General features: G+C 43.0%; 1 pseudogene; it reads left to right on the top strand.

Moving 5' to 3' along the window:
* The first annotated feature begins 22,256 nt into the window (after window positions 1-22,256).
* LOC118016385 lies at window positions 22,257-22,351 on the top strand (annotated as a pseudogene).
* The last annotated feature ends 1,288 nt before the right edge of the window (window positions 22,352-23,639 follow it).

Genomic DNA, 23,639 nt, shown 5'->3' with positions numbered 1-23,639 from the left:
GCAATCTAAATGTTTATTAATTGCTGACTGGATAAAGAAAATGTGGTATACGCATACACTGGGATATTATTCAGCCTTGAAGGAAGAAAATGCTGTCCTCTGCTACAACATGGGTGAATCTTAAGGACATTGTGCCAAGTGAAATGAGCCAGTCACAAAAAGACCAATACTTCATGATTTTGCTTATAAGAGGTATCTAAAGCAGTCAAACTCTTAGACACGGAAAGTAGAGTGGTGGTTGCCAGGGGCTGGGGGAGAGGAGGGAAAAGGGGCATTATTCAATATAGTTTCTGTTTTGCAAGATGGAAAAGTTTTAGGAATCTGTTCCACAACCATGTGCTTATAGTTAACAATGTGCTTATAGTTACTATACTGTAATATGCATTTAAAAATGGTTAAGATGGTAAACTTTATATGTTTTGGTCAAGATTGAAAAAAAAAAAAGATGGTTAAGCTGGATCATCTCTCCAGTTCTTGTGTTTCTGTGGCATTGCTTTCTTCTGAACCTCCTCCTATGCCGTCTAGTTCCACTGCCTCCTTCCAAGATGTCCTGCACTGCCCCAGTTTCAACCCCCAAACCATGTTAAAGCAAACTGAGAGATGGGAACATGAAGGAGAGTTTGTGAACAGAGAAAAAAGTCTTGTTCTACTCCACCCAGCCCTAGAGGCCTGTGTCTACCCTGGAACACTGTGGAACACAGGGAGGACCCAAACAGGATAGTAAGAGCAGAACCTTACCTCCAAGCTACCATTTCCTGAACGCCCACTCTGTGACCGTATTTGTTCTGGGCACTCTTCCATGCATTATCTCCCCACAACAGGCTAGAGAGTTTTATCTCCATTTTAACTGATGAAAAAAGAGGTTAAGTAACCGGTCGAGATACCATTAAAGAACTGGAAGCAAGCCTCGTGTCTCCAGAAGAGCTTGCCTCCTCTTTAGGAAGAATTATTTAAGGGCAGATGTGAGAAAAGAGATTTATTTAAATGCCTTCAAATCACAAAAAGACTACCCTGCAAACTTAAAAAAAAAAAAAGAAAGAAAAAAACCGTCCCCTACAAAGTCAGCTTGCCTCTCTTAATTCAATTTTTTTTTAAAATTTTTTAAAAGATTTTATTTATTTATTTGAGAGAGAGAATGAGAGAAAGAGCATGAGAGGGGTGAGGGTCAGAGGGAGAAGCAGACTCCCCGCTGAGCAGGGAGCCCGATGGGGGACTGGATCCCGGGACTCCAGGATCATGACCTGAGCCGAAGGCAGTCACTTAACCAACTGAGCCACCCAGGCGCCCCTCTTAATTCAATTTAATAACTTTTTGCGTGTCCACTGTGTTCCAGACACTGTGCTGAGGACACAGCAGTGAGCCTAGCAAATGTGGCCCTGGTCTCATGGAGTTTACAGTATGGTGGACTATATTTAGATCATTAGAAAGTTGGGAATTAGAGTTGGATTTCTGACAGTGAAATAGAGTAGAAGCCACAGGTAGAGATTAGCGTAAAGAAGCCTAGAATGGAATGTTCTGGAAAGCAATGAGGAAGCCTCCTTCCAGATGAGCACTGCAGCCGTCCACTGCCAGATCCTTTGGAGACAAAGGCAGCGCCTGAAATGTGGATTCCCTGTGAGATTAGGAAACCCTCTTAACATCTGCCCCACGGGGGAAACTGGTAGCTCCAGGTCTCCAGAGCATAGACAAAGTCCAGAGGTCTGCAACAATAAATAGTCTTCAAATAGTTTTGTTCTAGCATCCACGAAGACAATTTTAAAACCACATACACCTTTTTTTTCTAAAGATTTTATTTATTTGACAGAGAGACACAGTGAGAGAGGGAACGCAAGCAGGGGGAGTGGGAGAAGAAGCAGGCCTCCAGCTGAGCAGGGAGCCCGATGCGGGGCTCGATCCCAGGACCCTGGGATCATGACCTGAGCTGAAGACCAACGCTTAACGACTGAGCCACCCAGGCACCCCCACATACACATTTTTTAAATTGACCTAATGACATCAAAATGCCATAGCAATTCAATATCTGCCATGACCAGTTTTTCTGTGTATCTTTTTTCTGTATTGAGGTATAATTGAGAAATAAAAATTATATATATTTGAGGTGTACCGCATGACATTTTGATGTATTTACACATTGTGAAATAATCACTACAACCAAACTAATTAACATATGCCTCACCTCACATAATTACTTTTTCTTTTGTTCTTTCTTTCTTTCTTTCTTTTTTTGATGATGAGGACACTTAAGATCCATCCTCTTAGTAAATTTCAAGTACACAATACAGTATTGCTACCTATATTCACATAGCTGTACGTTAGATCTCCAGAACTTAATCATCTTGCATAACTGAAACTTTGTGCTCCTTGAACAACACCTCATCCTTTCCCCCTCCACAAATCCTAGAAACCACCATCCTACTCTCTACTTCTATGAGTTTGCCTATTTTATATTCCATATATAAGTGAGATCATGCAGAATTTGTCCTTCTGTGTCTTTTTATTTCATTTAGTGCAGTGTCCTCTAGATTCATCCATGTTTTTAGAAATGCCTGGACTTCCTTCTTTTATAATAATATTCCATTCTCTATAGATACCACATTTTCTTTTTTTTTTTAAGTATTTATTTATTTGAGAGAGAGAACAAGTAGAAAGAGGAGCAGAGGGAAAGGGACAAGCAGACTCCCAGCTGAGCATGGAGCCTTATGTGGGGCTCAACCCCATGACCTTGAGACCATGACCGGAGCCGAAATCAAGAGTCAGACGCTTAAAAGACTTAGCCACTCACGTGCCCCACCACATTTTCTTAAAAAAAAAAAAATTATTTATATGTTTTTATTTATTTTTTTAAGTAGTCTCTACACCCAACGTGAGCCTTGAACTCATGACCCCAAGATCAAGAGTTGCATGCTCAGGACGCCTGGGTGGCTCAGTCAGTTAAGTGTCTGTCTTCAGCTCAGGTCATGATCCCAGGGTCCTGGGATCAAGCCCCACATCAGGCTCCCTGCTCAGCGGGGAGCCTGCTTCTCCCTCTCCCACTGCCCCCTGCTTGTGTTCCCTCTCTCGCTGTGTCTCTTTCTGTCAAATGAATAAAATCTTCCAAAAAAAAAAAAAAAGAGTTGCATGCTCTACCAACTGAGCCCACCAGGCACCCCTATATATACCACATTTTCTTTATCCATTCAATCATCAACAGACATTTAGGTTGTTTCCATATCTTTGCTAAAATTAACTCATAAAGGTGCCCCTTTATGAGTTAATTTTTAAGATAGGGGCCCAGTTTAGGGGCTTAGTGAGTTAAGCATCTGACTCTTGATTGAGCTCCGAGGGGGATCCTGCTTCTCCGTCTCCCTCTGCTCCTCCCCCACACTCATGCTCACGCGCTCTCTCTCTCTCTCTCTCAAATAAATAAAATCTTTTTTAAAAAAGATAGGGGCCCAGTTTCATTATTTTGCCTGTGAATATCCCGTTTTCCCAACACCTTTTATTGAGGAAACTATCCTGTCCCCATTGTGCATTCCTGGCGCCTTCATCAAAGCTTAGTTGACCATATTTGTGTGGGCTTATTTCTGGGCTCTCTATTCTGTTCCATTGGTCTGTGTGTCTGTTTTCACGCCAGTACCATACTTTCTGATTACTACGGCTCTATGATATATTTTGGAATCAGGAAGTGCGATGCCTCCAACTTTCTTTTGCTCAAGATTGATTTGGGCTATTTGATCTTTTGTGGTTCCATATGAATTTTAGGATTATTTTTCCTATTTCTGTCAAGAATGCCATTGAAATTTGGTAGAAATTGCATTGAACGTGTAGATACTTTCCATAGGACGGACATTTTAACAATATTAAATTTCCCAGTCCATGAACATAGGATATTCTTCCATTTATTGCCTTTTACTTCCTGTCGTCAATGTTTTATAATTTTCAGTGTACCAGTCTTTTACCTCATTGGTTAAGTTTACCCCTAAGCATTTAATTCTCTCTGTTGCTATTGTGAATTGTATTGCTTTCTTTTTTTTTTTTTTTAAGATTTATTTATTTATTTGAAAGAGAGAGAGAGAAAGTAGGGGGGAGGGGCAGAGGGAGCTGGAGCCAGGATCCCAAGCTGACTCCTCACTGAGTGCAGAGCCTGACCCAGGGCTCAATCTCAGGACCCTGAGATCATGACAGAAGTGGAAACCAAGAGTTGGACATGACTGCGCCATCCAGGCGCCCCATATTGCATTTTTAATTTCCTTTTCAGATGGTTCACTGTTTGCGTATGGAAATGTGACTGAATCTTGTGTGCTGACTTTGTATCCTGCAACTTTACTGAATTTGTCTCTTACTTCTTACAGGTTCTTGCTGCTGTTGCGTTCTTTGTGAGGAATTCAGACATCTCCATTTCTTTAGGGTTGGTTATTGGAAATGTATTGTGTTCCTTTGGTGGTGTCCTATTTTCTTAATTCTTCATGTTCCCCACAGCCTTGTGTTGAGCTCCGCTCACTTAAAGGAGCTGTCACCTCTTCCAGACTCTTTGCACTGGCCATTGTGGGGAAAGACCTTCACCTGAAGACAGGTGTGAGGGCGCCAGCTAGATGGGGGGTGGTAGCTCCAGCCCGACGGAAGCAGTGGCATGGTTTGGGAGGCTCCGTCAGCTGAGGTCAGTCTCAGCAAAGACTGTGGGGCTCCTTGGTGGTCAAGGCTGAGGGCGTCCCCAGGGGTGGTGAGGGCTGTCAGGGTCCTCTTGCTCTCCTTTTCCCCCGTAGGGTAGGTTGTGGCTTTGGGGATGTCTCTTGGCACTGAGCTGTGCCACACTGGGGGATGGGGTGACACAGATAAAAGGCCTCCTACACCTTTCTCTGAGGCTGTTCTCAATTTTTGTGCTCTGCTGGGTTGCTGCAGCTTCTTCATTATACTCTTGAGCTCCCCCAGAGCTACTTTTCTCAGTGGGTAGCTGTTAAAACATTGTTTTTGTGGGAGGACAAGGGATGGGCCCTCCTAGTCCTCCATCTTGCTGACATCTCACCTCCATCAATATCCATGGGGTCCATTTAAAAACTACACAAACGAGGGCACCTGGGTGGCTCAGTCGTTAAGCGTCTGCCTTCGGCTCAGGTCGTGATCCCGGGGTCCTGGGATCGAGTCCCACATCGGGCTCCCTGCTCGGCGGGAAGCCTGCTTCTCCCTCTCCCATTCCCCCTGCTTGTGTTCCTGCTCTCGCTGTTTCTCTCTCTCTCAAATAAATAAATAAAAAATAAAATAAATAAATAAATAAATAAAAAATAAAAACTACACGAACGAGTTCTTCTTTAACAATAAAAATAAACTTACATTATCTTTTTCTTCTTCAACTCATATTTACATTGTACTTTGTCACATGATTTATCTTAATGTAACATGCTTAAAATTGTAATTGATTATTTTATCATAATTCTCTGAGACAAAAAAAAAATATATATATATATACACATTGAACTTTTTTTCTTGTGACCATAAAGCTCTATCTGTTGAAATTTTTCCTTTGGACTGAGTCATCATTCCAAATATTATTTGCACATTAATTAGTCAAAATAACATAAACGTAATTACACATTTTGATAAACAATGAATATTTTTAAATGTTAAAAACATAAAATACATCTTAAAACTTAAAAAATGAACCTCAATTATCTGGATGTTAAAATGAATCTCAATTATCTGGATATTAAAATATATATGTATCTATACTTGGATTAATGGTATATTAATGTATCCATTAACATTATTTATTACTATAATGAAACAGGCTTCATATACAATTTATTCCTATTTTTCCCCTTTTTGTTTTTCATGCATTCAAACTCTTGATAACTTATTCATATCAGTAAATAAAAGGAAAAGGAGATCTGGTTATAGCATATAACATATAACATATAGCATATCACTCAATCCTTTGAATTCCTTTTGAGATACAAGCCAAAAATTCCATGGAGATATATAAACCCAAATTATGTGTAATAACTGATCAGTTGATAAGGCCATCCACTTTATGAGTATTTGTGAGGAATTCTAAGGGGAGAAATGGTGCAGAGCTGGCCTCACGGAGGTGGAGCTGCCGATGGGAAACCATTGGCAGCCATTACCCAGAGCCTGGCAGTGTGGTCTACAGCTGCATGCTCGAGAACTTTCTGGAGAATCCAAGAACAACTGGAACTGTTGTCTTTGGTACCTCCAGTTGGCCCATCCAGGTCCTGACCTCTCTGTGGGCTGCCAGCTAATCGAAAATTTTGCAAATAAGACTCCCTGTTTCCAGACTGTCTGAAGTGTTTTACTCTCCTTTTACCCCTCTTACCCCAGTCACTCTCAAATTACCTTTTGATGCACAAAGACCACTCTCAAGGGCACCAGGATTCTTAAAAGGTATTGTACAGGACAACAATCTTGTCATATAACTGGTATACCTGCACTGAGCACTCTTCTGTCCCAAAGATTCCAATCACATTAGCTGCCCGTGAGTCAAACGTCTGCATCCTCAGCTCAGCAGGGCTTCAGCTCATTGCACCACCTCAGGACAGAGAGACCAAGCAGTCCAGGGGCTCAACCCCAGGTGTTTCCTTACCTCAGCGATTACACTCGGGCTCTTCCTGCGGTCCAAGGCCTAGAAAGTAGGGCTTTGTATTTGGAGGTCCATTTCTACCGTTGTTTAAGATAGGAGGGCTAATTTTGTCCTGTTCCTTTATCACGGATGGTAGAGGAAGTCCTCCATGCTGTGTGTTTAATTTGGGGAGCCTCCATGTTGAGGTCTCAAAAATCTCACTCTTTTTTGTTGCTGCCCTGTGATAATGGCTGAAGGAAAGTTAATAAAAGAGTGCCTGTCTATTCACTTGCAGTGAAAAATAAACCTCACCAGACTAAAATCCTTGTGTTATCTCTGCAGTCTCCCTGATAGGCAAGGCACAGAGTGAAATAATCGAGGATTTAGTAATGAGGAACCACTGTCTTGAGCAGCCCGAAGTAGCCTGGATGTAATCATATGTGTTCTTTCCCTGGAGCACAATGGAAGCCACAGGTAATCTGAAGGTTGTCCTGCTAATGGAATTGGCATGGGAGATGAATGAATCGAGCTCCCAGCTTATTACAGGGAGAGTCTTGCTGATGGGATTGGAAATGCATGAGGTCATGGGGCACCGGGCTGGTTCAGTAGGTGGAGCGTGCAACTCTTGATCTCGGGGAAATGCTTGAGGTCTGCCATACTCCCTGTACCCAACCTCCACATAAGAGAAAGTCTTTCCTATGGAACAGGAAATATTTGACATTTGGCGACGGTCACTCAGTCTCTCCTGGGAGCGCCCTGGGATAGGAAATGACAGCATTTGCCGCTCAGATTTTCCTTCTGCTTTGCTTGAGTGACTTTGCATATCTCTGCTCCAACAAGTATCTTCGAGTTGAGCTCACAATCCTATTTCCTTCATTTCACAACCCGTAAGGAGCACCTCACCATAGCTCCGACTATTGAAGGTCTCGCGTGTATGAATTATTTGCTCCATTCCAAGTCTTCATCTCTTTTACAGAATATCTTGTCTGGCTCCGGGCTATCCTACCTCCTTTCTGTCGCTGGCTGAAGGAGATATTGTATAAGGAATTCCTACTTGCCATGACTCGTTGGACCACATTCCTTCCATCTAATGATTCTGAAATGCTAAGTTCTGAAATGCTAAGAACATAGGTCCTGTTCACACTTGGAAATGTCACGGTTCATTGGCTACTTGGGAGAAAAGGCAAGTTAATTTGGTTCTGCAGAATCAAAGTGTATTTGACAACTGGAAGGGGTTCGGCAGAGAACGCTCTATGAACCCCGTGTGAGTTTTCTGGGGCTGCCATAACCAAGTCCCACAAACTGAGTGGCTTCCGTGACTGAAATGTATTGTCTCACCTTTCTGGGGGCCAGAGTGCAAGATCAAGGGGTTGGCAGGGCCGGTCCCTCCTGAGAGGGCTGTGAAGGAGAATCCGAGCCCCTCTCCTAGCTTCTGGTGGTTGGCGGGGAGGGCAGTCTTTGGCATACCCCAATCTCTGCCTTCCTGTTCCATGGCGTTCTCCCGTGTGCTTGCCTTCTTAGATCACACGACTATGTCTGAGACATCCTCCCACAAGGGGGAGGGGGCAGTTCTGAGGTGGGGGGGAAGCTGACATGGGGTGCTGCTATCTTTCTTTCGCTGCAGTTGGTAATGGCAGTTGCCAGCACGCAAGAGGTCTACAGAGGTAGGTGGAGTCCCGGCAGCCGAATGAAGCTGCAAGGTGATGCAATGGGACAAAAGCCTTGGGACCCGCTGGTGTGACTTCAAGCATCAACATCCCCATCTACAAAGTGAAGGAAGTGAAACAGGTGGCTTCTTCAGGTCCCTGCAGCTTGTAAGGCGAATCCTTAGAGCTCCCGGGGAATCGAGTTACAATCTCTGAATGTAGAAATGAACTCCGTGCTGCATGTCCACTAGGAGGCAGTAGCTGGCTGCGTTTGGATCCAGGGCCCTTTGAACAGACGGCCGGCCTTAACTGTCAGGTCATGCAAAAAGAAAAAAGAGGGGGTAGGAAAAGGAATCTCTTTTTAGTTTTTAGTCTCAATACCAAACTACTCTAGAATAACAACTTATAAGTCACGGCCATGCCAGGCAATAAAAAAAACTGCGTGTTTTCTTGCTTTCTGCATCAGACTGAATTTCCCCATAACTGACCCCTCACCTGGCATCTGCGTGGCTCAGTCGGTTACGCATCTGACTCTTGATTTCTGCTCAGGTCATGATCCCAGGGTCCTGGTACCTAGCCCAGCATTGGGCTCCCTGCTCAGTGGGGAGTTTGCTTCTCCCTCTCGCTATACTGCTTCCTCTGCTTGTGCTCTCTCTCTCTCTCTCTCTCAAATAAGTAAACAAAATCTTTAAAAAGAAGGAGGAGAAGAAGGAGAAGGAAGAAAAGAAGGAAAAGGAGAAGGAGGAGGAGGAGGAGGAAGGGACCCCTCACCATAAGGAGCCATCTCTTTCTCTTATGTGTTGAACTTGGAGATCACAGACTTGTTAAATCACAGAATTTCGGACCTGAAAAAGAAGGGCTCTTTGCAGTTGAGGAAACAGACCAGAGAAGTGAGTGGCTAGTTCAAGGTCACATAGTGGCAGGGCCAGAACTAGAAACCATCAAAGTCAACTTTCTCTGCTGTATAAGGAGAGGTGATCTCTGAAGTTCCTCTAGGCCTAACAGTGGATCATCTGACCAGTGATCTCTGCTCCCCAAGGAGATTCTAACTAAGCATTAAATTTTGCTTGGTAGGTTGACTTTTTTTTTTTTTTTTTAAGATTTTATTTATTTATTTGACAGAGAGAGACACAGCGAGAGAGGGAACACAAGCAGGGGGAGTGGGAGAGGGAGAAGCAGGCTTCCCACAGAGCAGGGAGCCCGACATGGGGCTAGATCCCACGACCCTGAGATCATGACCTGAGCCGAAATCAAGAGTCAGGCGCCCAGATAGCTCATTTCTTCTTAGCGCTGAATAGCATCCCATAGTCGGGATGTATCCATTTATTTATGTGTTCACCTGCTGGAGAACATCTCAGTTGCTTCTAGTAGGTTGACTTTTTGCATGTGCAGAGTTGTATTCTTCAAAACCTTCCTCATCAGAATGAGTTTCAGTTACAGCCCATTAAATCCATTATCTCAAATTAAAGCTCTGATGAAATCCATGAAAACAGTGGTTCTCTAGACCTTGGGATGTCACAAGGCAGTAAAATTAACAAAAATGTTTGGTCATCTACATCGGGTTAATTTTACTGAATAAATACGCAGGTTTTAATTTTAAACCTATCTTTTACTGTGATCCTATTATTAAAAAATAAGAGACATTTTAACTAAAGAAGTAGAGGGTACACGATCTCCAAATACATCACAGTGAGATAAATACATTCCTGTGTGAAAAAACTCTGGCGTTGTTCTTATCCGTCTCATTTGCACAAGTCAGTAAAATCCTTGTCCCCCACTGAAGCTAGCCTACGGATCAGCCTCGGGAACCACGGCTTTAAGGAATCGGCCAATGTTACATGAGTTCCTCTACAAAAAAGCCCTTCTGCCCATGAATGGCTCCCGTCAAGAGCCAGGGAGGCTGACAACATTTCCTAGCCGGTAAGAGAAAACAGGGAGGGTGGGGAAAATACATCTTTTAAAGCTGAATCTAGGAAGAACTTTCTGGGAGAAGGTTTGTGAATTCTATTTCTATCTGGTAAAACACTCTTGAGGCCTAAAATCATTTCCTTCTGTGAATGCAAACACCCTGGACCAGTAAAGTGTGGGTTGTACCCTAGAACAAGGGTGTAGACTGCCGCTGTGTGGGCCTCTCACCCTCACCTTCACCTTCAGCAATAAATGGAGAAGCCAGAATTCCTGCTTTTATTTACTCAGTGGCTTTTTGGCAGACTGTCTAATCCCAGTCCAAGGTTTTAAAGAGTGCCATAGGATTGCTAGCAGTAGCCACTTGGATAATGCTAGAATTTCTTTTTAAACGATGTTTCAGTTTTGCAAACCAGCGTTCCTCACAGCGATTTGTGCACTCCACTCTCTGTCTCTTACATTATATTATCTGATAAAAGATATGCTTAAAAAAAAAACAAACCTTTATCCCCTTGTGGGATTTACTAGGTACATGCAAGTCAGGGTATAATTCCTATCATCCTTTTTGGTCAAAGACTGTGCCCATGGGGCACCTGGGTGGCTCAGTCGGTTAAGCATCTGCCTTCGGCTCAGTTCCTGGGATCAAGCCCCGAATTGGGCTCCCTGCTCAGTGGGGAGTCTGCTTCTGCCTCTGCCCCCCCCCCCCCCCCCCCCCTCTCATGCTCTCCTCTCGCGCTCTCTCACAAAAAAAAAAAAAAAAATCTTAAAAAAAAAAAAAGACTGTGCCCATGTCTGTATTTATCAATAATGCTGCATTTTGCTGTCTCTTACAATCCTCTGGCCCTCTTCTTCTAAGTGGAGAAAATCAATCTAGAGCTCCTCCCGGATGGTAGGGGCATTCAGGGTGCTCCCCAGGCACTGTGTGTTCCTGAGAAAACTAGGAACCCTGGAGGCTTTCTGCAGGAAAACAGGAAACCCCAACTGCTTGGAATGTAGAGGGGTTCTTGCCATGACATCTCTCCTGGACTGGAAGTTATGCCCAAAGATCTCCTTTCCTCAGAAAAGCTGAAAGAAAACATTGTAGGTGTGAAACTGGGGATGCAAGCACCCACAGACCCCACAATTTAGACATAGGGCTCTTCCCTGCCTCTTATCAGCCAAGCAGCCCTTAGTCACTGTTCAAGAAACCGGCAAAATCGCCTCAGGAACAACCCGAAGTTACCTCCCCAGAGGTCTGTGGTTGCTGTTCTGCCTGAGATAGCAAACATAATGTGCAGTGTTTGCAAGAAAAAAAATAATAGTAATTTGCAGCTTAGTAATAGTCACAAGATGTAGAACTTCTGCCTCTGTACGCTTTGACATGACATCACAAAAGCAAACCACCCAGAATGGTTTGCAGTTCCCAGGTCCCTAAAGCCACCTCACTGCGATCACACCAAAACCAGCAGGGAGTTGCCAGGCACCAGGTGATGAAGAAAGGAAATACCACAGCTGACTCAATCCCTAACCATTCAGCATGATCCAAGACCCTTACCCTGAATTTTTTCCCTTTAAGAATGCCTGCTTATAAACCACTGGGGCATTTGGGACTTTTGAGCATGAGCTCCCCGTGCTCCTGGGTGACGCCACACCAGTAAATAGCCTATTTCTTCTCACTGCAAAAGCTTGGTGTCAGGGAGGGATGGGGTGATTGGGTGATAGACACTGGGGAGGGTATGTGCTCTGATAAGCGCTGTGAATTGTGCAAGACTGTTGAATCTCAGATCTGTACCTCTGAAACAAATAATGCAATATATGTTAAGAAAAAAAAAAGAAGAAGAAGAAGGTAGCGGGAGGGGAAGAATGAAGCGGGGGAAATCGGAGGGGTAGACGAACCATGAGAGACGATGGACTCTGAAAAACAAACAGGGTTCTGGAGGGGAGGGGGGTGGGAGGACGGGTTAGCCTGGTGGTGGGTATTGAGGAGGGCACATTCTGCATGGAGCACTGGGTGTTATGCACAAACAATGAATCATGGAACACTTCATCTAAAACTAATGATGTAATGTATGGGGATTAACATAAGAATAAAAAAAAAAGTAAAAAAAAAAAAAAAAGCTTGGTGTCAGTTTGTATTGGCTTCCTGCGCATCAGGTGGACGAACTCTCCTTTGGTTTGGCTAGAGGAGGGCTGAACAAGGGGAAGAAGGTGAAATATGAAGAAAAATAGTTTAGGATTCTAAAGTCTCGCTATTCTAATAAGCTCTGGTGGGTTCCCACAGTTTTCTCCAAAGGTAAGCATAGATTACTGGCAAAGCCTTTTTCACTAGGGTACGCTCTGAGGCTCTTAGGGATGTTCTAGAATCCTTCAGGGAATGTTGTGGAGAGTTCGAAGGTCCCTGCAGTTTAGGCTTTCATCACCGTGAGAGCTGTTTCATGTTTCCCATCTAGATGTTTACATAATAAACATCCAGTTTTCAAAATAAAACCAGTGGCTGCTGGCTGGCTCCAGTCAGAGGAGTGTGCAACTCCTGATCTTGGGGTCGTGAGTTCGAGCCCCACGTGGGGTGTAGAGATTACTCAAAATAAGTAAATAAATAAACTTCAAAATAAAATAGAATGTAAAAGAAAATGTCAAAACAACATATCCTCATTATAGAAACTTTGAGAAATATAGAACTAGAGGGTGATCACCAGACTCTCACCACCTGATGGCACTGTGGCTATATTTCTTCCTATTACTCTGTGTATTTCTCTTAAACACAGCTGTAATCAGGGTGTCCTAGCAGCCTTGTGTTCTTTTGTTCCTTTTATGCATGTGTGTCTTATCATGCATGAGTCTCACTTTTATGGGCTATAAAATCCCTTCTTGTGGGCAGCACATTTTAGTTAAATATTCCCTTTGATGAGTTTGAGGACAATGAGGTTTGTTTGGTTGTTACTGACTGGAAATCTACAAGTGTCTGTTTTGCCAAGCCCTTGCCTATGTTAGCTATTGTTATGTTTCAGAATCCTTATTAATTGAATAGATACAAATAGCAGCTCATCTTTATTTCTATTTCTTTTGTTTACAGTGAAATTAAACTCTTTTCCCCAGTCCTTGATTCTACCTTCTATTTTGGTGACATCCTGGTTAAGTCCTTCGGGCAGAACCAGTTAGAATGATGTTTCCCATCGATGGCCATTTAAAATTAGCAGTAAATGTTCAAAGGGGGAGCATTCTGCAGAGAATGGGAGAGAGCTAAAACACTCCATTGTGATGATCAAATGTTCTATTACACATATAATTATAAGTAGATGAAATGTCATCTAAAAACAGAAGACTAGAACTTCTCCCTCTTTGTTCTTAGGGTAGTTGTAATTTGGTTCAGCATTACATATCAGTATTCGACATTGAAGGCTGTCTGACTGGTTTTACTGTTTTGTCACATCATCCACTTTCTTTGCACCTTTTCATTTATTGGCATTGTAAATTCTTTTGCAGATCATTTATGTTTGTTTTATGTCACTTAACACCCTTTGGATATGTTAAGGCATTACTCATTGAACGTTGATGTTCTAATAGGGCTTATAAGCACTCTATCTGGTAGTTACTATTCTCCCCATTTTACAAATGTGGGCATTGAGTCCCAAAGACAAAAGCCAGCTTGCTCTGGACCCAGAAAAGGCACCCGGGGAGCAGCATGGATGTGAACTCACATCCTTCTGATTCCAGAGCCACCACAATCTGTTACCACCAACCTGCAGTTTAACCCTAGAGGCAATGAATAAAAGCACTCTACTCTTAAATCTCATGTAAGATGGCCTAACATTTGTACATAGTAGATGCTTATTAAAAACCCCACTGACCAAAAAGGGGGTTACTCATGCAAAAGTATTTTATGTCTCCAAATGAGGCCATTTCTCTCTCCCTCTCTACAAACTATATGCTCGCTTAGCTGAACATTACTTGGGGGTGCAATGGATTAGAGCATTTTAAAAGTCTTTGGAATGACCTAAATGACATTAGAATTGTTGATCTAAAAGACTCTTTATTACTGAAAAGCCAATAAGCTGTGGAGAAACTGTTTTAGCTCTCTCCCATTCTCTGCAGAAGACAAATTGGTCTTCTCCCAAACACAAGCAGCACCTCAGCAACCTACCACCACCCGGAACCACCTGGAACCACTTCATCTATCTCTTTGGGCAAATTAAATATACTTAATATAAACTCTTTTTCTGATTACTTTGTTAGATTAATTTCACCGGAAATAAACTCATATTCTAATTACTGATTTTGTTGATGGTCTTAGTATGGCATTTTGTCAAGGTTTTATTATGTTTACGTTTAGGGACTTGGTTCAGAGTTTATTGTATGTTTGTTTCTTCTCGTCTCTCTCTCGCTCTGTGCTCACCTCTCCCAGTCTTATGGTTTTGCATTAGCCTCGCTCCCAACCTCAAGGGCTCCAGTCCAGAACAGGCTGTCATTAGGACCGTTGGGCACTGCGGCCTCCCCTGAGTGACTAAGAATGGTGCAGATCCAGGTGCTGAGCCAGCAGAATGAACCCTGGTCCTCCCACTTCTCTGGACTTGCAGCTCGTTATACACCTTAGCCCGGATAGTGTTCAGCAGCAATGAAGTTCAGCTCCTGGCCTGGCCTGGCCCAGCCCACAACTTCAAGCAGGGTTCCACCTCTGCCTAATTTGAGGCCCTTAGTCCCTGTGACCACCCAGGAATGAAAATGGGGGCTTCTATGGACCCTCTGGGCCTGGAGCTCTGCATCCCACTTACCACAGTGCATTTCAATTCTGTTTCTCATCGTGGTTCCGAGGCCACCTGGGGTCAGCCTAATAAGGGCCCCTAAAGATGGATGTCCATGTTTCCAGTGACCTGACATAGCAAAAGGGAGTTTGCAGATAGGATGGGTTCAGGATTTTGAGATGGGGAGATTTTCTTGGATTCTTTGGGTGGGCCGATGTGATCACAGGGGTCTTTATAAGGGAAAGAGAGACACAAGAGAGTCTGAGAAGGAGATGTGAGCCTGGAAACAGCAGAGACAGAAATCTGACGATCATGCTCTGCTGGCCTTGAAGACAGAGGGAGGGGCCATGAGCCAAGGCAGGCAGGCAGCCTCTAGAGGTTGCAAGGGAACGATCTCCCCTCGAGTCTTCAGAATGGGTGCAGGCCTGATGACACCTTGGTTTTTAGCTCAGTAAGACCGATTTTGGACTTCTGACTTCCAGAACTGCAAGATCATAAATTTATGTTGCTCTAAGCCACGAGGTTTTCAGTAATTTGTTACAGCAGCTGTAGGAAACCATCTTTGGAGGGTTTTTTGTTGTTATTTTGTTTTCTCTTTTATTATTTTAAACCTCCCCTTCCTGTATTTGGAGCTGAGAAGGCCCATTAAACAGGAATTTGCCCATATGTTGACCCCCTTTCTCCAGGAATCAGTCTTGACCGTTTATTAAATGGAAAACAGGGATGCCTGGGTGGCTCATTTGGTTAAACATCTGCCTTCGGCTCAGGTCATGATCCCAGACTCCTGGGATCGAGCACTTCATCCTGCTCCCTGCTCAGTGGGGAGCCTGTTTCTCCCTCTCCCTCTGCCTGCCTTTCCCCCTGCTTGTGCTCTCTCTCTCTCTGTGCCAAATAAATAAATAAAATCTTAAAAAAAAAAATAAAGTGGGAAACACAGACTGGAAATGAGGGGAGTGCATAGAATACACTAGTGGGTGTATTTTCAGTGCTTTAAAATGTTGTAAGGCTTCTTTCTAACTCACACATATGCTCTGTTTGCACCTCAACCCTAACACTATAAAGCCATCTGTGACTTGCCAGACTGTTTTTGAAATAGTTGTAACCTATCCGATAGTGAAAGTACTGGACATAATGCGTTGAAATCTGGGACATCTCTTCATCTCTGTAACTTAATCCCCATAATACTTAAATAATTCATTTTCTTTAAGACTTTCATTTTACTCTCTGTCCATTTCAGTGTTTGTAGGAATAATAAAAATATTTAAATGCTTTTAAGTAATTAGAATTGCTTTCTTTTTTTTTTTTAAGATTCTATTTATTTATTTGACAGAGAGAGACACAGCAAGAGAGGGAACACAAGCAGGGGGAGCGGGAGAGGGAGAAGCAGGCCTCCCACTGAGCAGGGAGCCCGATGCGGGGCTCGATCCCAAGACCCTGAGATCATGACCTGAACCGAAGGCAGACGCTTAACGACTGAGCCACCCAGGTGCCCCTAGAATTGCTTTCTTGTTATTAGGTTAGTGATGCATCTATATGAAAGCTATTGTATTAGTTGTCTCTCACCACGCAACAAATTACACCAGAGCTTAGTGACTTAAAAAAATAACAAACAGGGTGCCTGAGTGGCTCAGTTGGTTAAGCGTCCGACTCGTGATTTCAGCTCAGGTCATGATCTCATGGGTCGTGGGATCGAGCCCCATGTCGGGCTCCACGCTCAGTGCAGAGTCTGCTTGTCCCTCTCCCTCTGCTCCTCCCCCTGCTCTCTCACTCTCCCTTTCTCTCTCAAATAAATAAAATCTTTTAAAAATTTTTATTTTCTTATGTACATCAGGAATTGGTGAGCAGCTTAGCTGGGTAGATCTGGCCCCAAGTTTCTCATGGGGCTGTGGTCAGATGTCAGCCATGGGTGCAGTTCATCTGAACTCTGGTGAGGGTTAGGGATCTGCTCCCCGGGTGGCCTGTGCACAAGATTGGCAAGTTAGTGCTGACTGTTGGCAGGAAGTCTCACTGCTCACCACAGGGCGGGGTCCTTCCCACAGGGCTGCTTGAGTATCCTTACAACATGGCAGCTGGCTTCCCACAGGGCAAGCAGTTCATGAGAGAGCAGGCAGAAGCCTGCAAGCCCTTTATGACCTAAATTCAGAAGTCACATACCATCTTGTCCACAACATCCAGCTGGATACACAGGTCAGCCCTATTCAGTGTGGAGCAGACTACACACGGGCGTGAATATCAGGGGACAAGGGTCACCGGGGACAATCTTGGAGGCTACCTACCATCACCAGGGAGAAGGTTTTGTTTTGTTTTCAGCCACAAAGCCTTCCTTATCTCATAAATCTCTAAAGATGCAGAGTGGAAAAGAAATTCCAAGATCGAGGGGCGCCTGGGTGGCTCAGTCGTTAAGTGTATGCCTTTGGCTCAGGTCATGATCCCAGGGTCCTGGGATCAAGCCCCGCATTGGGCTCCCTGCTCCGCGGGAAGCCTACTTCTCCCTCTCCCACTCCCCCTGCTTGTGTTCCCTCTCTCACTGTGTCTCTCTCTGTCAAATAAATGAATAAAATCTTTTAAAAAAAGAAAGAAAGGGCGCCTGGGTTGCTCAGTTGGTTAAGCGACTGCCTTCGGCTCAGGTCATGATCCTGGAGTCCGGGGATCGAGTCCCACATCGGGCTCCTGGCTCAGCAGGGAGCCTGCTTCTCCCTCTGACCCTATCCCCTCTCATGCTGTTTCTCTCTCTCTCTCTCTCAAATAAATAAATAAATAAATAAAATCTTTAAAAAAAATAAATAAAATAAAATAAAAAAAGAAAGAAAGAAAGAAAGAAAGGAAGGAAGAAAGAAATTCCAAGATTGGTTAGTCCAAGCAGCTAAATCATGTGAATCACTTTCTAAAAATCATATCACTAAAAAACCTCTACTGATAATTTTTTTTAAGTAGGCTCCGTGCCCAGCGTGGAGCCCAGCGTGGGGCTTGCACTCACAACCTTGAGATCAAGCCCTGAACTTCAATCAAGAGTCGGACGCTTAACGGACTGAGCCACCCAGGCTCCCCTCTACTGATAAATTAAAACTGAGTTGTGTAAACCTTGTCTCATTTACATTAGAGTCTCAATATCTCCAAAGAGCAGAACATTTCTCCTACTTCTGAAACCCTCAGAACATGTTGCCCACTCCTTTGCCCATAGTTAGGAATGCATACATTTTTGTAAACTTGACAAATTCCTGGTTGTTGACTGGCATTTGAAGATTAACTCATTGGTCAGTATCCAGCCTCCCCTAATTTGGTGTTTCTGTGTGTGTATTGAAACCCTGGGTTTTGGGGAGCGGCTGACTCCAGAATTTAGGGAGAGGTCAGTTGTATGGTGACTCTCTCTTCAAGCTGAGGCTGAATTTATACTTTGAATAGGAGCCAGATGGGGGCACACAGAACCAAAAATATCACCGGGGTCCTAGTCCAGTGATGCTAGTGAGTGAAGCATGTTCAGCAGGAGTGATTATGTGTAAATGGAAGGGCAGAATGGCAGAGAAGGTGGAAAACACAGGAGCAGTCTACATGAATTTAGGAAAGTCCAGTCACCTAAATTGTCTTTTTTTTTTTTTTAAGATTTTATTTATTTATTTGACAGAGACAAAGATAGCAAGAGCAGGAACACAAGCAGCGGGAGTGGGAGAGGGAGAGCAGGCTTCCCACCGAGGAGGGAACCCGATGTGGGACTCGATCCCAGGACCCTGGGATCATGACCTGAGCCGAAGGCAGATGCTTAACGACTGAGCCACCCAGGAGCCCCCTAAATTGTCTTAACACCAGTTTCCCTATCACTTAATGGGGTAATAATGCCCAGGTATTTTCAAAGATATGAAATGCCTGGACCTCTCCTATTGGAAGGACCCTAAATAGTTACAGCCACTTTACAGAGCATTGGCAATATCCAGTATAACTAATCATACAATATACACCCCAGCAGCTCTACTCTTGGTCTGACCTTAGGGCAGAAGTTCTCAGCCCCGACTGCGCGTTAGAACCACCTGGGGAAGTTGGTGTTTTTTAAAATCCTGATGCCTCAATCCCACTCCCAGAGATTAAGACTTCATCAATTTTGGGACGAGGCCCAGAAATTGCCTTTTTTATTTATTTATTTATTTATTTATTTATTTATTTATTTATTTTTAATTTTTAATTTTTTTTAAAGATTTTAGTTATTTATTTGAGAGAGAGAGAATGAGAGAGAGCACATGAGAGGGGGGAGGGTCAGAGGGAGCAGCAGACTCCCTGCCGAGCAGGGAGCCCGATGCGGGACTCCATGCGGGACTCCATGCGGGACTCCATGCGGGACTCCATGCGGGACTCCATGTGGGACTCGATCCAGGGACTCCAGGATCATGACCTGAGCCGAAGGCAGTCGCTTAACCAACTGAGCCACCCAGGCGCCCAGAAATTGGCTTTTTAAAAAGCCCCAAGGCTACTCTACTGTGCACCCTGCCAGAAATTCACACATACAGACAAAGAGACATCCACCTTGTACCAATTACATAAATAAAACCAAAGGGAATGAAGCATCTAAATGTAAAAAGCAAGTCTTTAAAAAATTATTTAAAAATAGGGGCACCTGGGTGGCTCAGTCGTTGAGCGTCTGCCTTCGGCTCAGGTCATGATCCCAGGGTCCTAGGATCCAGCCCCGCATCGGGCTCCCTGCTCAGTGGGAGGCCTGCTTCTCCCTCTCCCACTCCCCCTGCTTGTGTTCCCTCTCTCACTGTGTCTCTCTCTATCAAATAAATAAAAAATCTTAAAAAATAAAAAATAAAAAAAATAAAATAAAATAATTTAAAAATATAGAAAACTACCTTCTAACCTCAGGAGAGAGAAGGATTTCAAAAGAGTCAAACTGGATAAACCATAAACAAACAGATTGATACACTTGGCTTTGAAATGTAAAAATCTTGTATTTGGAAAGACACCATTCATGAAGAGAAAAGATAAGCCACAGACTGAAAGAAGTAATTTGCTAATCATATCACCAAACAAAGGATTAGTGTTCAGAATGTAAAAAGAATTCAAATGTGTTAATTAGGAAAAGATGAACTATTAACATGACTTTATTATAAGGATAATAGATAAATAAAATGGGCAGCGTTACACAAGGAACTTTTCAGTAGCAAAAAATGGATCAACTATGTATTAACATATATATGCATAGACATATGCTGAGACATTTGTATGTATTGACGTGAATAATTCTTTAAACACATTGATCAATAACAGCAAGATCTTCAGAATGATATGATATGACACCAATTTTTTGAAAAATTCAAAACACACAAATCAATACTATTTGTGTTTCTGGATACCTATACAAATTGTACAAGTATGAATACACACATGGATCTGCAAATTACTATCCTGAGCTTTATTTTACCTCCAAGAAGAAAGGGAAATTGAATTGGGGCTACAAATAAAGTTGTAATATTCTGGGTGTTCAGCAGAGTCATCAATACATGAGTGTTGGATCCTTATCTATACTTTTTTGGTATACTTTGAAATATCATAAAAATTATCGAAATATCTAAAAATTAGATATTTCTTTTGGGGACTAATCCTCTAGAACCACAGTAGACTCCCCTGTATGAAACTTGGCTCTCAGTATCCTGGTTTTGTGAGCTGTCACTTTAAAGAGAAAGCGGATCAACTTGTAGAGAAACGGTGGCAGAAGGTCTTCAGTCCATCCAAAGCAGTAAATGTGGTTTTAACTTCCTCCATGCAATTAACCCTAAATACCCATTTGGGGGCGCCAGAGGACAGCACAGGCAAGCTGAGCCATAGTTCTCCCTGGGGAACTGACTGGGGCGGGTTCACGGGGCTCCACACTGTTTAGTAAGTAATCAAACCACTAGTGGGTTCTTGCCCCCTGGAGTGACTTGTGATGACGTTGCACATGTTGTCTTTACTGCCCTTGGCTTGAGATAGTAACGGTTTGGGGAGCCCCTGAAATGCAGCCTCTTTTCCATCTGAATGCTTAGAGCTTTGAGAACTGAGTCCGAGTCCTGGGTGTAGAGGTTCCCCCTGCTTGGGGTGATGGAAAACTACTCTGGCTGAGCTATTGCTCTTTCTGACACCCACAGATCCTCATTAGCGTGAAATGAGGCTGCTTGATAAACGTGCTTTTTTTCAGCTGTCACATATCCAAAAATGATTTGAAAGGAAAAAAAGGGACGATCAAAGTTGTCGCCCAAATACAATAAAGCGAATTAGGAGTAGATGGGTTGATGCCTGATGAAAATGGAAGTCAGTGGTTTGCAAACGTGGGAAAGACTTCTCTAAGAGGAGGGTCTCCTGAGAGGGCTTGTGAAAACCCCCTCTGGGCGCTGAGGTCCTCCCCTCTTCCTGCCCTTGTCTTTGTGCTTTTACCTTTCTAATTATTGTGGGAGACAGATGATACACCATACATGAGGTCAGCCTGCATCTTTGTTTGCTTTTCAAAGCAGGAGCTATGTTCTTTTTTGCCTAAGTCTTTACCAGGAATATGCACATGGAGGGTGCTCAGGACAGACTTGCCGGACAAATGAATGAGGGCCCCCAGGCCTGCTCTCACCTGCAGCGGGGGCAGGAGTTGTAAGGCTCTGGCCTGGCCACACTCACCTTTATAATTGATTTGAAACGCAGACCAAACCTGAATTTCTGTAATTGGTGACCATTGTGAGCATGGTATAAAGTCTGCTTCCACTTGAAGGGTTGAGTGAGTTTCCTTCATCTGTAGAATAGATGATACTACCTACCCATTTGGGTTGAGAGAAGATGAAGGGTGGGGAGTGGATAGAAAACAGCATATATAAGGCAGCAAGCATTAGGCTTTTTTGGTTTGGGGGTGGTTTTCAGTGATACTTTCAACAGCTGTTCCTTTTATTTTACTATTTTTTTCTTCTGCTTAGGGGACAAAGGAGTGGTACAACAGAAAAAACCTGAGTGTCAGTAAGTAATTTTGTAGACATGCTCAGCGCTGGGTTTATGGTAAAACTCCCAGAAGTTCCCAGTTTGGTGCAATGAAAAACACTCTTCTTATTTTTGTTTTTATTTTATTTTTCGCTATTGTAAATAATGCTGCAATAAACATAGGGGTGCATACATCTTTTCAAACTAATGTGTTTGTTTTCTTTGGGTAAATACCCAGTAGTGGTTATTGGATCGTAGGGTAGTTCTATTTTTAACTTTTTGAGGAACCTCCATACTGTTTTCCACAGGGGCTGCACCAGCTTGCATTCCCACCAACAGTGTATGAGGGTTCGTTCCCCTTTCTCCACAACCTTGCCAACACTTGTTGTTTCTTGTGTTTTTGATTTTAGCCATTCTTACTGGTGTGAGGTGATCTCTCACTGTGGTTTTGATTTGCATTTCCCTGATGATGAATGATATTGAGCATCTTTCCATGTGTCTGTTGACCTTCTGGATGTCTTCTTTGGGAAAACGTCTGTTCAGTACAAAGAAGATTAGCATGGCCCTTGTGCAAGGATGACATGCAAATTTGTGAAGCATTCCTTATTTATTTATTTATTTATTTGAGAGAAAGAGAGAGTGGGGGGCGGGGGAGGGGCAGAGGGAGAGAGAGAATCTTAAGCAGGCTCCACACCCAGTGTGGAGTCAGACGTGGGGCTTGATCTCATGACCCTGAGATCATGACCTGAGTCAAAATCAAGAGTTGGAGGCTTCACCGACTGAACCACCCAGAAGCCCTGAAGCATTCCATATTTTTAAAAAAAGAAGAAAAAAAAATGTCTATTCAGGTCCTCTGCCCATTTTTTAATTGGATTATTTGGGGGGTTTTTTGGTGTTGAGTTGTATAAATTCCTTATATATTTTCAGTATTAACCCCTTATCAGATATATCATTTGCAAATATCTTCCATTCCAAAGGTTGTCTTTTTATTTTGTTGATGGTTTCCTTTGCTGTGCAGAAGCTTTTCATTTGGGTGTAGTTGCAATAGTTTAATTTTGCTTCTGTTTCCCTTGCCTGAGGAGATACATCTAGAAGAACATTTCTACGGCTGATGTCAAAGAAATTGCTACCTACGTTTTCTAGGAATTTCATGGTTTCAGGTCTCAAATTTAGGTCTTTAATCCATTTTGAGTTTATTTTTGTGTGTGTTATTAAAAGGTGATCCAGTTTCATTCTTTTGCAAGTAGCTGTCCGGTTCTCCCAACACCATTTGTTGAAGAGACTGTCTTTTCCCCCATTGTATATTCTTGCCTCTTTAGTCGTAGATTATTTGACCATAGACGTGTGGGTTTATTCCTGGGTTCTCTATTTTGTTCCATTGATCTATGTGTCTTATTTTTGTGCCAGTAGCATGCTGTTTTGATGATACAGTTTTGTAGTATATCTTGAAATCTGGGGTTGTGATACTTCCAGCTTCGTTCTTTCTCAACATTGTTTTGGCGTTAAGGGTCTTTTGTGGTTTCATACAAATTTTAGGATTATTTGTTCTAGTTCTGTGGAAAATGTTACTGGTATTTTGCTAGGGACTGAATTAAATCTGTAGATTGTTTTGGGTAATACAGATACTTTAACAATATTGGTTCTTCCAACCCATGAGCATGGAATATCTTTCCATTTGTTTGTGTCGTCTTCAATTTCTTTCATCAATGTTTTATAGTTTTCAGAAAACAGATCTTTTACCTCCTTGGTTAAGTTTATTCCTAGGTATCTTATCATTTTTGGTGCAACTGTAAATGGAATTGTTTTCTCAATTTCTTTTTCTGCTACGTCATTATTAGTGTATAGATTTTTCTATATTAATTTTGTATCCTGTGACTTTACTGAATTCATTTACCGACT

Source organism: Mirounga leonina, unplaced genomic scaffold (assembly GCF_011800145.1).
Source record: "Mirounga leonina isolate KUSES-001 unplaced genomic scaffold, KU_Mleo_1.0 Mir_166, whole genome shotgun sequence".
Classification (NCBI taxonomy): domain Eukaryota; kingdom Metazoa; phylum Chordata; class Mammalia; order Carnivora; family Phocidae; genus Mirounga; species Mirounga leonina.
The sequence above is the reverse complement of the archived record's forward strand: the minus strand, read 5'-3'. Positions and strand labels throughout refer to the sequence as shown.